The sequence below is a fragment of the Eriocheir sinensis genome, chromosome 40 (genome assembly GCF_024679095.1).
Source record: "Eriocheir sinensis breed Jianghai 21 chromosome 40, ASM2467909v1, whole genome shotgun sequence".
NCBI lineage: Eukaryota > Metazoa > Arthropoda > Malacostraca > Decapoda > Varunidae > Eriocheir > Eriocheir sinensis.
In genome coordinates this window covers 10,298,088-10,313,189 of record NC_066548.1, presented here as the reverse complement: position 1 = coordinate 10,313,189, position 15,102 = coordinate 10,298,088, and the positions used below count along the sequence as shown (strand labels likewise).

Genomic DNA, 15,102 nt, shown 5'->3' with positions numbered 1-15,102 from the left:
AGTCTGGGTATTAGTCATTTCTGTGTTATGGCAGAGAGAGAGAGAGAGAGAGAGAGAGAGAGAGAGAGAGAGAGAGAGAGAGAGAGAGAGAGAGAGAGAGAGAGAGAGAGAGAGAGAGAGAGAGAGAGAGAGAGAGAGAGAGAGAGAGAGAGAGAGAGAGAGAGAGAGAGAGAGAGAGAGATTTATAGGCATGTCCGCTTCCTATTGCGTGTTGTCTGTCTGTTTGTATATTCTTTAACATTTCGGCGCTCAGGCACACTTATTTGACAATGCTTTCATAGGAGTTTTGGGCATTTCCTTGGATAGTTAATTGACCCAGGTGGTAGTTTGACACTTCTTCTGTACCATGAACCTTAAAAATAAACTCATTAGAACCCGGTTAATCTCCTTTTTGGCCTTTGAAAATAGTTGATATGAGAGGCAAAAGCGTTTGATAATACCGACCTATATCTGTTTGTGCGTGTATGTCTGTTTGTCTGTCTTCTCTCTCTGTCGGTTTGGATGTCTAGCTGTCTCTCTGTTTGTCTGTCTGTTTCTGTGTTTTTCTCTCTGTTGATTTGTGTCTATGTATGTCTCCTCGTCTTGTCTCTGTATGGTGTCTGTCTCTGCCTGGTCTGCACTCCTTTCCTCGTGTTCTCCTTGCCATAACACAGCAAGACTTAGGGATAGAGGGAATGGGATGCGGAGTGGGGCGGGAAAATTTAATAGAGCGACGTAGCACCAACCTTCCTTCACCCCACCCCCGCATCGCCACAGCAAACAACATAACCGCTAAGTAAGTCACGTCACCAGCGAAATAAGTCACTCCGGAAACTAAGTCACCTTGATAGCGTTATCGTCGACCCGAGATTACACTGTCTTAGCCACGATGAAGGGAGGAAAAAACGGTAGTGACATTACAGGCTTGCATTATCTCTCTCTCTCTCTCTCTCTCTCTCTCTCTCTCTCTCTCTCTCTCTCTCTCTCTCTCTCTCTCTCTCTCTCTCTCTCTCTCTCTCTCTCTCTCTCTCTCTCTCTCTCTCTCTCTTAATTTTTGCATTTTTTCTCTCCTTTTTCTTCTCAAACATCGTCTCATCTTTTTTTCTTACTTTCCTTTGCTCTTTATTCTATATTTTCTTTCTTATTTAGTTTTCTTTCTTATTCATATTATTCCTCTTTTTCCTTTTCTCACCTTTCCCAGGACTTCTTTTACCTTCTTTTTTTCTTCTTTTCTTCCATTTCGTTTCATATACTTCCATTATCGTCCTCTCCAGTTCCCTTTCTTCCCCACCTCTAACTCTCTTTTTTTTTATACTTCTCAGCTTCCCTTTCCCTTCTTCTACCTTCTTTTCTCCTTCTCTTCATCCTTTTCTTTCTCATCTACTTCCTTAGTCATCCTCTTCACCTACTCTTCTTCCTTTACCTACCATTCTCATATTTTCCTTCCCTTCTTTATTTATTCTTCCTCGCTTACCATTCCCTCCCTTTTGCTATCTCCTCTTTCCCTCTCTTCTCTTCTTCTGTTTCATTACTAACCCTTCTTCATCTCTTTCTTTTTCACCTGCCATCCCTCTCTCCTGTTATCATCATTAGTTAATATATATCTTCACTTTCCGCACTTCTGTTCTTGCTTATGCTTCCTTACTCATTCCCTCCACCTCTTCCCTTTCATCTCCTCTTCCTTCCTCCTCCTCTTCTTTCCACCTCCTCTTCCTTCTCCCTCATAAGAGCTAATGTCGTGGGTTCACTATGTTTTCCTCCCCCTTTCTGCCTCCCACTCTGTCTCCTTCCGTCCTTGTTCTTATCCTCTCTATCTCTTGTCTCTGTTGCACCATATTTCCTACTGCTTACGTTCGTGCACGCCAATAAAGCCTTAATCAGCATACGTGACTCATATGTGGTCCTCTTTCACACACACACACACACGTAGAGACATACACGTAAACACACACACGTAGACAACTTCCTGGCTTCGGTGAGGGATCGTTCCACATTTACATATAAGGACAACTGGATTATGTATCATTTCACACACACACACACACACACACACACACACATACACGTAGAGTCATACACTTAAACACACATACGTAGACAACTTCCTGGCTTCGGTGGCGGATAGTTCCACATATACATATAAGGTCACTGGGATTAAGCACCGTTTTAAACAACATTGAGAGAATAGCAATACACATTCGAGGATATATTTGATCTGTGTCTCGTGGGTTTCTAGTTATTTTTCGTCTTGTGTTTTAGTGTGGGCATATTATTTTCAGGGTATTTTTTTTGCCGATTTCTGTTTCTGCCTCGTGATAGAAAAGAGACATGAGTGGTTTGATATGAAGCTTTTCCTGTCCCACACACACACAACCTGACAAGTGAGAAAAGGGAAGTTTTTGTGATTCATGTTCAAGGATTCGTTCTCGTTGGAGTTTTTTTTATGGAAACAACAGTACAGCCGACTCCACCTTTTGCTGTTTGTGCGCTCTGCTAGTTTATTGAGTATTTAAACCTGTCATATCGGTGATTGAGCTAAATGTGAAGTGTTTTGCCAGGATAAGCAAATAACTCACCAAGCCCTATTTTATTCACCCATATTACAAAGAGGACATGATTAATATATATTTTTTTGGTTGTCGTGTCTCTGTAAAGGTTTGGTGCGCTGTGATTTCGATATGCTCCCTCCAACCAACCCTTGTAATACCCTTGTTAGAAAATACATGATTGAGGTTTTACAGTCATGTCGAAGATTACGTAGCGTTTTGACATGAGCATCTGCACCAATCCATGTGTTACCCCTGTTAGAAAATACATGATTGAGATTTTACAGTCATGTCGAGGATTACGTAGCGTTTTGACATGAGCACCTGCACCAACCCTGTGTTACCCTTGTTAAAAAAATCATGATTGAGGTCTTTAGAATCATATCGAGGATTACGTTGTGATTTTGACATGAGCACCTTCACCATTCCTTGTGTCACCCCACGCTGAAAAGACAACGTGACTGTACCCTTCGAGCTGTTGTTATGGTTACGGTGACAGTGTGGGAGTGTGTGTGACAGGTTCAAGGAGGAGGAGGAGATAAGGAAAGATTAGATAACGCAGCGGAAGGAGAGTTATTACTGTTACAAATGGAAGAGAAGAAAGTATCTGAAAAGGCGTTATTGAAGTTACTAATTCAGACGAAGATGAAAAAGAAACAATATCATCCTTACTCTCACAAGGGCTCGAACCTGGGACCTGTTGGCTTTTGAGTTTGTGATAATTGACGCCTCTCGCAATACGGCCGTTGGTTACCCTATTCATTTATCATGTGTTATTGGGAGCTAGATAAGTAGTTTATTTTATTGCAGGCATTTCAGTCATGAGTCAGTGATCGGTAGAGAGAAAAAATGCTCGATTACTGTTTGCTGACTGGCGTTATGTATTGCCATGATAGGGAGGGACCCATTAACGTGAACTATACTCTATTGATATTAATAATGGCGAGGCTGAATGGACATTGAATAAGCCTATATATACGGTGAACGGCATCAAGGGTCATTCACATGTTGTCCAATTAGTAGTAAAATGCGATCCACCATACTCAGAGGAGCGCTAAAACCTACGACTTAAACACAACGTTCTATTTTGGCCTCTTGTTCTGGTTGCTTTTATTGGAGCAGTGCCTGGCGGGTTTTTTTGTTGCATTTTCGTTTCATGCCCTTGGGCTGTCTCCCTTGCTGTACAAATATAATGTACGATAATGATTCCTAAACGCGACAGTCAATTCAGCTTAGGTAACTTTGATATATTCCTGCCACTCGTATAGCATCAGTTAAATACAGACGACGAGTTTGCCTGAATAACGTCTTTTGTCGGAGGTGTGATAGTTTTCTGGCAGAGAGCGATATAGGCATTTTTCTTAGTACGATAATATGGGAATACTGCTTAGACGTTTTCCAGAGGGGAGCACCAATACACCTACTTCTCTAAATGACTTCCCTCTCTTTGCTGGGGACTTCCTTTTCTTTTCCGTTTCGTTTAACGTCATCATTTTCTCTTATGTGATTGGACAGACTATGAGTGTCTCCTACGATACCACGGCAGCCACTGTAAATAAATTCCTCCTGCGCCATTACGTAACGGGCTGGGGTAGTCCAAGAGGCTCCTCAAAACAGCCTACCACCAGCGCTAAGGGCAGCACCTGAAAAATAAGAATAAAAAAAAAATCGATGATTGTATTCTCTCTCCTTCTCCCTTATGTCTTCCAAACACTGTCTCCGGGTCTTCTACGGTCTTCCAGCTGGTCTCGTCCCTTGTATCTCTACCTTTACAGCTCTCTTAAGTACATGGTCCCCCTCCTTCCTCCTCCTGACGTGCCCATACCATCTCAACCCTCTTTGCCTCTCTCTCTCTCTCTCTCTCTCTCTCTCTCTCTCTCTCTCTCTTTTCTGTGGAACTCTTCTATACTAAACACAATTTGCAGGAACAACATCAATGTGGGCTTTCGTGTTTTCTCTTTTTTTTTTCTTTTTGCGTCCTTGAACTGCTGTCTCTTCCTAATATAAACGCTGGAAATATGAAGACTTCGTAAAGGGAAAGACTGAAAAATGAGACACAGAAGGTCAAGCAAAAAAAGAAAAGGAAAAGAAAAGCGTAAAAGACTCAAGGTCGCTGCAGTTATGAAAGCTGAAAAAGGAGAAAATAAACAAGCAGAAAAAGAAAGGAAAAATAAGCATACAAGGCTTAAAAATACATAATTCCAATGGATCAATGAATAGTTAAAAAAAGAGAGATAAAAATAATGTGATAAAGAATAACGCCAAATCAAGGTTAGGAAAAAAATGAAGGACGAAGAGAGTGAACTGGAGAAAAAAGGAAAAAATGCATGGAACGTCAAATAAAAAGCATAATTCCAATAGAGGAAGAGTAAAAGAAAAAGAAAAAAAATTCAAGGTTATGGAAAAAAAATAAAAACAAGAGAGTGAACTGAAAATAAAAAGGAAAAAAAGTATGGAACGTTAAAAAAGCATAATTCAATTGGATGAGGATTTAAAAAGAGACAGACAAAATACAAAGAAAAAAAACATATTCAAGGTTAGAAAAAAAAGTAAAGGGACGAGGAAGTGAGCTGAAAAAATAGAAAAAAAGCATACAAGGTTAAAAAGCAATAATTCCAGTGGATGAGGAACTAAAAAAAAGAATGAATGAAAAAATATATGAAAAAGAATGAAGCAAAATCAAGGTTAGAGAACAATGAAGGGCAGAGGGAGTGACCTAGAAAAAATTGCATTAAAGAAGAAAAGGAAGAAAAGTAAAAAGAGCGAGAGGAAAAGGAGGAATGGAAAGAGAAAAAGCAAAAGAAGAAGAAGTGGAGGACTAAGTGGGCGAATAGGAAGAAGAAGCAGGAGAGAGAGGGTGGAAAAAAGAAGAGGAGGAGGAGGAAGAGGAGGAGGAGGAGGGCTGTGAGAGGGAATATGAAGAAGAAGCTGTGGAGGACTAAGTGGGTGAATAAGAAGAAGAAGCAGGAGAAGGGGAATGACAAAAAGAAGAAGAGGAGGAGGAGGAGAAGGAGGACGAGGGTATGAGGGGTAGGGAGTTATTTTTCACCACGATGTCGCTCTCAACGTTTCATCTTAAGAGTGTTTACAACTTCTGGCTCTGGCAACGTCTTCGTATTCCTGTTGAAACGTAAAAGGAAAACCCATCTCAGGAGGAGGAGGAGAAGGAGGATGAGGATGAGGAGGAGGATGAGGAGGAGGAGGAAGAGGAGGAGGAGAGAGGAGAGGGAAGAATTTTGGTACTACTGATGCATGAAAGAAGGAAAAAAAAGTCTCTTGCCAACGGATGAAGGCAACAAAGAGAGATAGATAGATAGATAGATCGAGAGAGAGAGAGAGAGAGAGATTTTCCCTGTTTCTTTTTTTTCCTCTCCTCTCCGTTATTTCCTACAATGTGTGTCTTCCCTCCATTCCCTTGTCGCTCTACTCTCTCTCACTCACTCTCTCTCTCTCTATCTCTCTCTCTCTCTCTTGTTCCTATTCTCCCTAGTGCCTCCTCTACGTCCCTTCCTCTTATCTTCTCCTCTTACTTTGCCTCCCCCGTGTCTTCCTCTCTCGGTGGTTCCCCTTAATGTCCCAAGATGCAGTTGAGGATAATTATTGCTGTAACGCCTTGACTAATGTAATTAAAGGTGTGGCAAGGGATGGGCAGGTAAGGAGGCAGGTAAGGGGGAGGGGGAGGGGGGGGAAGGGAAGTAAAGGGTGGGCAGATAAAGGGTAAGGGGATGAATAGAGGTAGGGAGATGAAGGGGGTTGGAAGGAAGGGAAGGGGAGGGAAGGTAGAGAGAAGTGAGGGGTAAAGAGGAAGGGTAGGACAGGTGATGGGGTGAAGGGGGGAAGGGAGGTAGGGAGATGGTGGGTCTGGGAAGGAATTGAGAGCAGGTTGGTAGAAGTGATGGGTAAGGAGAGATGGTTGGACAGGTAATGGGGTGAAGGGGGGAAGGAGAGTAGGGAGGTGAAAGGGGTAGGAAGGAAGGGAAGGGGAGGGAAAGTAGGTAGGAATGGAGGAGGAAGGGTAGGGGAGGAAGGGGAGAGGAGAGGAGGTGATGGAAGGAAGTAGGGGAAGTAAGGGGTGTATATAAAGGGAGGAGTTTTGGGTAAGAAGGGAGGGGAGGAAGGGAGGGGAGAAGGGAGGGCAGTGGGGAGAGAAGGAGAAGGGTAGGGGAGATAGTAAGGGGTATAAGTCAATGTAGGAACCTAATATTGTTGGTTTAATATAGGATTACGCAGTGTTCTACTTCCCATCCTTATCCTCCTCCTCCTCCTCTTCATCTTTCATACTCTTTCCTCCTCCTCCTCTGCATATTCTCTTCCCTTTTCTCCTCCTCCTCCCTCCTACTCCTCACAATTCTCCTTTTCCTCTTCTTCGTTCTCTTCTTCGTGTCTCCTTCCTTTTCTCATTCCTTTTCACTCCTCCTCATGTCTCTCTCTGTCATATCTTATCTCCCTCTTATCTCTTTCCTCCGCCTCTTCCTCCAACTTCTCCTCCTCCTTCTCCTCCTCCTCCTGCTTCTCCTTCTCGTCCTCCTCCTCCAGTCATGTTTTTTTTTTTTTATCTCCTCCGACTTCTTCCTTCTCTCTCTCTCTCTCTCTCTCTCTCTCTCTCTCTCTCTCTCTCTCTCTCTCTCTCTCTCTCTCTCTCTCTCTCTCTCTCTCTCTCTCTCTCTCTCTCTCTCTCTCTCTCTCTCTCTCATCCGGTTGCCATTCCTCTCTATTTTCTATCTGTATCCAATATCCTTTTTCCGTGCCACACAAAGCTTCTCTCTCTCTCTCTCTCTCTCTCTCTCTCTCTCTCTCTCTCTCTCTCTCTCTCTCTCTGGATCTCTCTCTCTCTCTCTCTCTCTCTCTCTCTCTCTCTCTCTCTCTCTCTCTCTCTCTCTTTTTCTCCCTCCTTCTCCACTTTCTCCTCCTCCTCTTCCATCTTCCTCCTCCTCTTCCTCTTATTTCCTTCTTTTCATATTAATTTCTATAAGTAATTAATATTTTAGGGATTTTTTCTTTCTCTTCGCACTTGTTTCTTTCTAATGATTTTGTTTTGTTCTACTATTTGTTTTTTTTTTTCGTTTCCACTTCCTAAATCTGCCTTTTCTTATATGTCTCTGTCTGTCTGTCTGTCTGTCTGTCTCTTACTTTTCCTTCCTTGTCCTCGGTAATTATTCCTTTGATGCCGAATAACCTTTGTTCCCCCCCCCCACTCTCTCTCTCTCTCTCTCTCTCTCTCTCTCTCTCTCTCTCTCTCTCTCTCTCTCTCTCTCTCTCTCTCTCTCTCTCTCTCTCTCTCTCCTCTTGAAATGGCAATGTGTTTTTTAATTAATCAAGCGTTTTTTTCTTCCATTTTATTTTATCCTTTTATTTATCCTTAATTTTCAAAGCGAGTTTTTTTATGGTTTGTTTGTGTACACCCTTCCTTAATTATTGCCCTGTGTGTGTGTGTGTGTGTGTGTGTGTGTGTGTGTGTGTGTGTGTGTGTGTGTGTGTGAGTGTGTGTGTGTGTGTTTGTGTGCACGTTTTCTTTCTCCTCCTTCCTCCCCTACCACCACACACACACGACCTTGTGAAATAATGGATAAAAATATCAGAAAGGAGGAGGAGCAATGGCAAAAGGAGGAGGAGGAAGAAGGAGGAAGGGAAGAGGGTGAGAAGGGAGAGGAGTGAAGGGAAAAGGGTAAAGAGGAGAAAGGAAAGAAGGTAAGAAGGAAGGGAAGGGGAGATGAAGGGAGAGACGGAGGAAGAAACCAGCAGCTCCTCTCTCCACACTCGCATTATAACTCATTTTTCTCGCCCCTCGTCTCCCCGGTCTCACGCCGCGCCGCTTGAATACATTACGGCGGTTCTTTTTTGCCCCGCGGGCTGACACTAATTTGCACAAGTAAGGAATAAAACCCAGGTAATTGCCGGCGGAATGGAGGACCCGAGCGCTAATTAACCTTGGGGCGGACACGATGTTCATACTCGCGTTGTTAAGCTTCCACGAGGCAAGCTGGACCATCGGGGGGCTTTCCGCTTGAGTCGTCTTAATGCCCGACAAAGCCCAGCCGGTCCTCGACACACGCTAGGTTGATATGAAAAAGGAGTGTAGACGTGACCTCCAAGCGGGACACTGCCTGTATGCTTGAATCTTTAGGTGTGAGTAGTATTTATACCCAACACAAGAATAAGTCATAGGTTCATATTCTTAAACATTTCGGGGTTTACACACCTATATTTGATAAGGCTTCCGTAGAGTTCTTAAAATTTCCTAGTTGATAGATACCTTATAACTGTCTACTCGAATTGACTTAATATAGGATTATATAGTGTTCCCATACCCCTCCTCTTTCCCTTTCTCTTCCTACTCTTTTTCCTACTCCTCCAATTTCTTCTCTTCCCCCTCCGTGCCTGATAAAGCCCAGCCGCCAACCCTCACGCGCTGAATCAAAAATAGTGTGAAAGGGGGCGAGAAGGGCGCTAACTAGACAGAGAGAAAGGGAGGAAGAGAGGGAGTCTGACTCTGCGTAACGATCCGACCTGGAATCGAGTAGTACTACAGAGATCTATATCCAAAGTTTAAATTAGCGTTTTTTCCCGAGGACTCCGCTAAGTGAGCCAACTGTGCTTCGCTCGCTCCACGGAATGACCCCCAAATTAACTTGCTTTCCCTGCATGAACGCAAACGCAAACACAGTTACAGAGCTGCAGGGGGTCTGGCCAGCAAGAGAACGGAGGAAAGGAGGAAAAGTTTAACAGTTTATATTGACTTTTTTTGGGGTGGGCAGGGCTGGCTCAACGAAGCGGCTTATAGGCGCTTCGTTCACTCAGTTTAGGGAATGGAAGTACCTCAGAATTAATTAATGTCCACCTGTACTTCATTGACTGAATAATACTGCACAAAGAGAGCAAAAGAAAAGGTCTGGAAAAAATGACAGAAAATTTTGATTACTCGTTCGCTCATTGTTTTAGGTGGTCCCTCTAGCGCCGGTAGGCTCTCTTGTGGAGCCTCTTAAACAACCCCAGTCCGTTAGTGGCGCAGGCGAATCTTATGCTGGCCGCCGGGATGTATGACTCTTACTTGGCCCATGCTGCCCCCGGTGCTCAGTTTGAACGAAGATGTTGAAGTTAGGGTTGAGTGATAATCTAGGCAGCATGTGGGTGATCTTTCGCCACTCGGTGATGGTTGAATATTGTCAGCGTCCTTCGACGGGACTCAAACCTAGGTCGTCGGGTTCACTACGCCCGCACACCGACCACTCGGCCACCGGGAGGAAAAGAAAGAAGCTGAAAAGAAAACAACTTTAATTGCTTCCCTTCCTTCTTTTCCTTCCATTTAGCGCACATCATGAAGCACACAAACTCACAATTTTCCTTCATTACTACTACTAAAAAATCGCTCATACAAATGAAAAACTAATAACAGCGTGAATAAAAAAAAAAGTAATCACGCGGATGCAAATAATATAAAAAAAAACACTCAGTTGTGGACATATTAGAGAAGTGAGATGGAGGAGCGGCAGGGGGGGAGGGAGTGAAGAGCGGGGTTGGGGTGGGGGGAGAGAAGCGGCCGAGGAGAGGGGGAACGGGGCGAGGGGAGAAGGTTCACAATGCTTCGAGGCGGAGATCCGGAGCCTCGCGTGTTCCGAAACGAAGTTCATAAAGGGGCTCAGGTTCAATTTCGCAGCAGGAGTTGGGCGGGATTCACAGCGGCCCTGTGGATCATCCTGGGGGAGAGGAGGAGGAGGAGGAGGAGGAGGAGGAAGACGTTGAAGAAGTAGAAGAGATGATGAAGAAGAGCGAAAAGAAAACGATGGACGGAGGAAGATAGATGAGGAGGAGGAGGAGGAAGAGGAGAGGAGGAAGACGGTGAGGAAGTAGAAAAGACGAAGAAATGATGAGTCGAAACTTAACAATAAAACATGAAAATAAAGAGTCAATTAGAGGAAGAGGAGAAATAAAAGGAAAAATGTATATATAAAAGGAAAAAAAAGAGGAAAAAGAAGAAGAAAAAAGAAGAAAAAAGAAGAAAAAGAAGAAGAGGAAGAAGAGGTTTCGGAACATGACGCATACCCTCGCTCGGTGCCAACAAATGCTTCATCTCTAGGAAGAGGAAGAGGAAGAGGAGGAAGAGAAAGAGGAAGAAGAGGAGGAGTAGGAGAGGGAAAAACAAAACGCCGAGGATTGAGATAAACAAGAAGAGGATGAAGAAAAAGAGAAGCAAGATGAAAAATAAGAGGAAAGAGGAGAGGAAAAGAAGAAGAGGAAAAGGAGAAGTTTCGCGGAACACTACACCGAAACACTAACCAAAACATGCTTCATTTCGAGGCTTCACAGGCGACGCGGTGAGGCTCTCAAAAGCTAATGGAACCTTTTTATCCGAATGAGAGAGAGAGAGAGAGAGAGAGAGAGAGAGAGAGAGAGAGAGAGAGAGAGAGAGAAAGTACAGCTTCCCTCGCTCGCTCTACCACTGTTTGTACGGATTCACTCATTCGGAAAATCATGGCTTCATTTTTAAGATTTTACTTCGTTTTTCATTTCGGAGGATATTCTCCTTTCGTGGTCTCTTGTTCCTTTCATTCTCTTTTTCCCCCTCTTCTTACTTTTTTCTTCTTTTCTTCCCCTCAACATCACCTATTTTCCCTTCCCATTCACTCTTTTCCTTTTTTTTTCCTTTCCTTCTTCTTTCCACTCGCCTTCCATTCTTGTTTTTCCTTCCCATTACAGCATCTTCTCCTCCTTCTCCTTTTCTCCTCTCTTCTATATCCTTCACATCTTTTCTCTTTCCTTCCTCTCTCTAACATCATTATTCTCCTTTTATTTCCCCTTTTCTCCTCTTTCCTCTATCCTTCACCACTTAATATTTCCCTTCCCTTCCCTTCTTCTTCTACTCCTCCTTCCCTTTTTCTCCTCTCTCCTCCATTCCTCTTCTCTCTTCTTCCATCACCTTAAAATCATCATCCACTCCACCTGCTTCACTTTCTTCCCTTCACCTTCTCTCTTTTTTTATTTCCCCTCTCTCTCAAATCTCCATCCCTCTCACATTTCTTTCCCTCATCTACTTCTCATCCATCCCTCCCCTCCCTGCCTTTCCTTTCTTACCCTACAACCTTCTCCTCCCCTTTAGCTCTCCCTCCCTCTCTCTCCCTCTTTCACTCGCTCCCAGACTCCTCGTTTTTGTAGAAATTCGCCGCGGATCCATTAATAAACACCGGAGGAAAAGTATCAGAAAAGAATTCCACTCTTCCCGCGTCTCGCCCGGAAAAAGAGTTGGAAAACCAGGCGCAGAACACACGAGGAACGAGCAACACAAACACTAGGATGAGCGTGTGTGTGTGTGTGTGTGTGTGTGTGTGTGTGTGTGTGTGTGTTGGTCAGTTGGGATCTCTCGGAGTCCTTATATTCCTCTTCTTAAACATAGTAAGGAAGTCTTTTTTTTTATCATGCTTTTCCTCCTCTTCCTCCTCTTCTGCGTCTTCTCACTCCTCTTCCCTCTTTTATTTTTTCGTTTCATCATCATTATCTCCTACTTTACTCTTTCTCCTCCTCCTTCTTCTCCTCCTCCTCACCACAGCCACTTTTTCAGCCATCTTCTCCATTTTCTCTTTTCACAGTATCCTTTTTATAATTTTTCACTTATTTTCTACTTCTCCTTTCATTTTCATTTTCACCCTCTTTCTCTTCTACTACATCTTTTTCCCTTCCTTCCTACATACTTTCTTTTCCATCAGTCTCCCGCCGCGCACACCAGCTGTGGAGTTTCTAGCGGGATGCGGAATCGGAGAAATACTGTAGGAATGAAGGAAGGGGTGAGGGTGGGAGGGCGTGAGGCGTGCCCCTTTAGTGCTGAGGTGGACAGTTTCTTGGAGGGGTTGGGGGTTGAAAGGGGGAGTTTGGGGGGGCAGTGGTTTGAAGCACAGGCAAGAACAGCGTTTTCCTAATGACGTCATCACGGACAATCACCTCAGACTCAGTAATATTATACATACGGTGGGTTCGTATGTAGTTATCGAAGGTGTTGTATGTCTCCTCCCCCTCTCCTCCTCCTCCGTGTGTGTGTGTGTGTGTGTGTGTGTCGCATAGTAACATAACTTCCTCCTCTTTCTCCACCTCTTCCTTCTCATTTTCCTCCTTCTTTGACACATGTAGTTGGATGATGTTGATTAATTGATTGATTGTATTGTGGGAAAAGTATATAACTGCATATTTATACGCTTTCCTGCATCACCGAACGACACTCTGGGCCGCAGCAGTGTAGCCAAGGCGACGCGAGACCTGACAGGACGCACAATCTTCAACTAGTCGCCTGATCATCCCTTACTTCACCTCGCCTCTCTCTCCTTCCCTCGTCAGTGATCTCTTCTTCAGTAAGTGACAGACAGACAGACAGCTCGGCCCCCTGATGAGGTTAAACAAAGCAATTAGCGGTGTGTTGAGGCAGACGCTCTCTGATTAGGACTCCGCCACCTCTCCGCCCGCCAGGTTACCCTCGCGGCGGAGGAATACAGATGTGAAGTAGTGCCTTGGACAATGCGCTGCTCGGGAAAACGAGTTCTAAATTTTATAGGTTATTACTAGTATACTGAAATCTATCTTTATTCAAATATGCAAACTTATAGTAAAACATCCGCGCCTAAAGCCGGAGATAATCCATTTGATATGTTGTGTTCAGGTGAAGTCAAGGTCAGTGTGAGGCTTGAAGGGGATAGTTTGGGGGGCAGTGGTTTGAAGCACAGTGGGTTGTGCACACACAAGTTGCTTGGTGGGTCGTCGGGAGTCGTGCCCTGCAACAGCATCGCCTCCCTTGGCCCCCAGAGGGGAAAACAGCGGAAAGTCGTTTAGCCAACAGAGCTGCAGGACAAAGGGGGACACAAAACCGTATAGTGGTGATCGAGAGGCAAAGTTGGCGCGGTGCTCGAGTGTTGTGAAGCTTTTAACTGCCGACGGGCGGGAAGGGCTTGCTCACACCGGACGCGGACGCAGGGTCAGGGACGCTCTCGTGATGGCACTGTTGTTCCCCAGGGATCCCCGTGACCTTAGGAGGATGAAGGACGTGCCGCGGGACCACGTACACGACCCGAGGCGCCTTGAGGCAGGTCACGGACGCGGCCATGACCACGGCTTTATGGACTGTTGTGTTGTCGGGCCTGCGGCGGCGACAGGGACGGGAGACAGCAGGCGGCGATGCTTCCGAAGATGGAGTCGCTGCGTTTTGGAATTGAGAACGGGAACTGTGAAGCGTGAAGAGGGAACTTTGAAGTGGCTTGTGTGTCCCGCGGCGAACCTGACCTAGCCTCGGTGCTCCTCCCTTACTCCTCCTCCTGCTTCGCCTCCTCCATCTCTTCGGGAAGGTAAAGTGATGCATTGACCGTTTATTTACCTCACATGTACGTTCCATTTACCTTGTGTGTGTGTGTCTTTGCCTGTGTGTGTGTGTGTGTGTGTGTGTGTGTGTGTGTGTGTGTGTGTGTGTGTATAAACAGGTTTCACAGTCGGGCTTCCAAGAACAGTGTGTGTGTTGCGTGACATACGAGTGTTCGTTTTTGTCTCCGTTGGTATTTATGGACCCCGATTATCGTCACGGTGATTGGGTTCGTGTATCCATTATTACCCTCTTTCCTCACCACGTCCCTTCTCACATCATTACGCTGCCTTGTCTTCTCATATCGCTTCGTCCTTTTCCCATTTTTCCTGGCTAGCGTTCCCTTCCCTTCACCCGTTCCTTCCTGCCTTGTTCCCTCCTTTCCTTCCTGCCTGTTCCCGAATTCCCTCTTCCTTCCACTCATCAATATTCAATAAATGCGAAACGAGTTCTTTGCATTGTTAATTTCAAGCGTTGCCCCACCATTTTTCGCCCGGGTATCCAGCCAGTCATCCTCCAGCCAGCCAGCCCGAACCCTCCCCTCTCGCTCTCTCGACCAGGTATGCAGCCACCCTTTCTGTCCTTAATGGCTTGCGAGGGGAGACATTTAGCGAATCTCGTGGTGTTGGATTCTCTCTCTCTCTTTGTTTATCGTTTCGTGCATCATATTTTCGTCTCGTTTTATCTGTTTTTCTCTCCCCTTTGTTTTGCTCTTGCTCACCCGTTCTCTCCCTCCCTTTCCCCTCTTCCTGTTTGCGTCTCTTTCTGCCTCTCTCTCTCTCTCTCTCTCTCTCTCTCTCTTGCTTTTCACTTTCCAGCTTCATATTATCATCTTGTTTTCTCTCTTTTCTCTCCCCTTTTATTTTGCTCTTTCGCATCCGTTCTCCCCTCCCATTTTCTGCCTCTCATTCAGTCTGTCTTTCTCTCTCTCCCTCTCTATCTTACCTTCTCTTTTTCCCTCTCTTTCCTCTGCTTTTCATTTTCCAGATTCATATTTTCATATTTTTTCACCTTTTTCTCACCCCTTTCGCACCCGTACTCCCCTCGTTCCCTTTTCTACCTCTCTCTACCTCTCTGCCTCTTTCTACCTCTCTGCCTCTCTCTCTCACTCTGCCTTTCACTTCCCAGCTTCAGTGTCGTGTTTGCGGCGAGTTCTAGCCGACTAAAGTCACTCTAATCACAGTCTACAGGTCATTTGGACGTGATTAGTGTTGCAATTATCTCGAATTATGGAAATCAACCCCAAGC

General features: G+C 44.9%; 1 long non-coding RNA gene across 2 annotated transcripts in view; it reads left to right on the top strand.

Annotated features, from left to right (window-relative positions):
* The first annotated feature begins 12,898 nt into the window (after positions 1 to 12,898).
* The window catches only part of LOC127009341 (uncharacterized), a 66,140-nt gene continuing 63,936 nt past the window's right edge, over positions 12,899 to 15,102 (top strand). Inside the window, exon 1 of one of the 2 annotated variants that reach the window (XR_007761883.1) lies at positions 12,899 to 13,843. This is a non-coding gene — a long non-coding RNA (uncharacterized LOC127009341). The remainder of the gene's footprint in view (positions 13,844 to 15,102) is intronic. The other variant, XR_007761882.1, reaches the window with a different exon arrangement.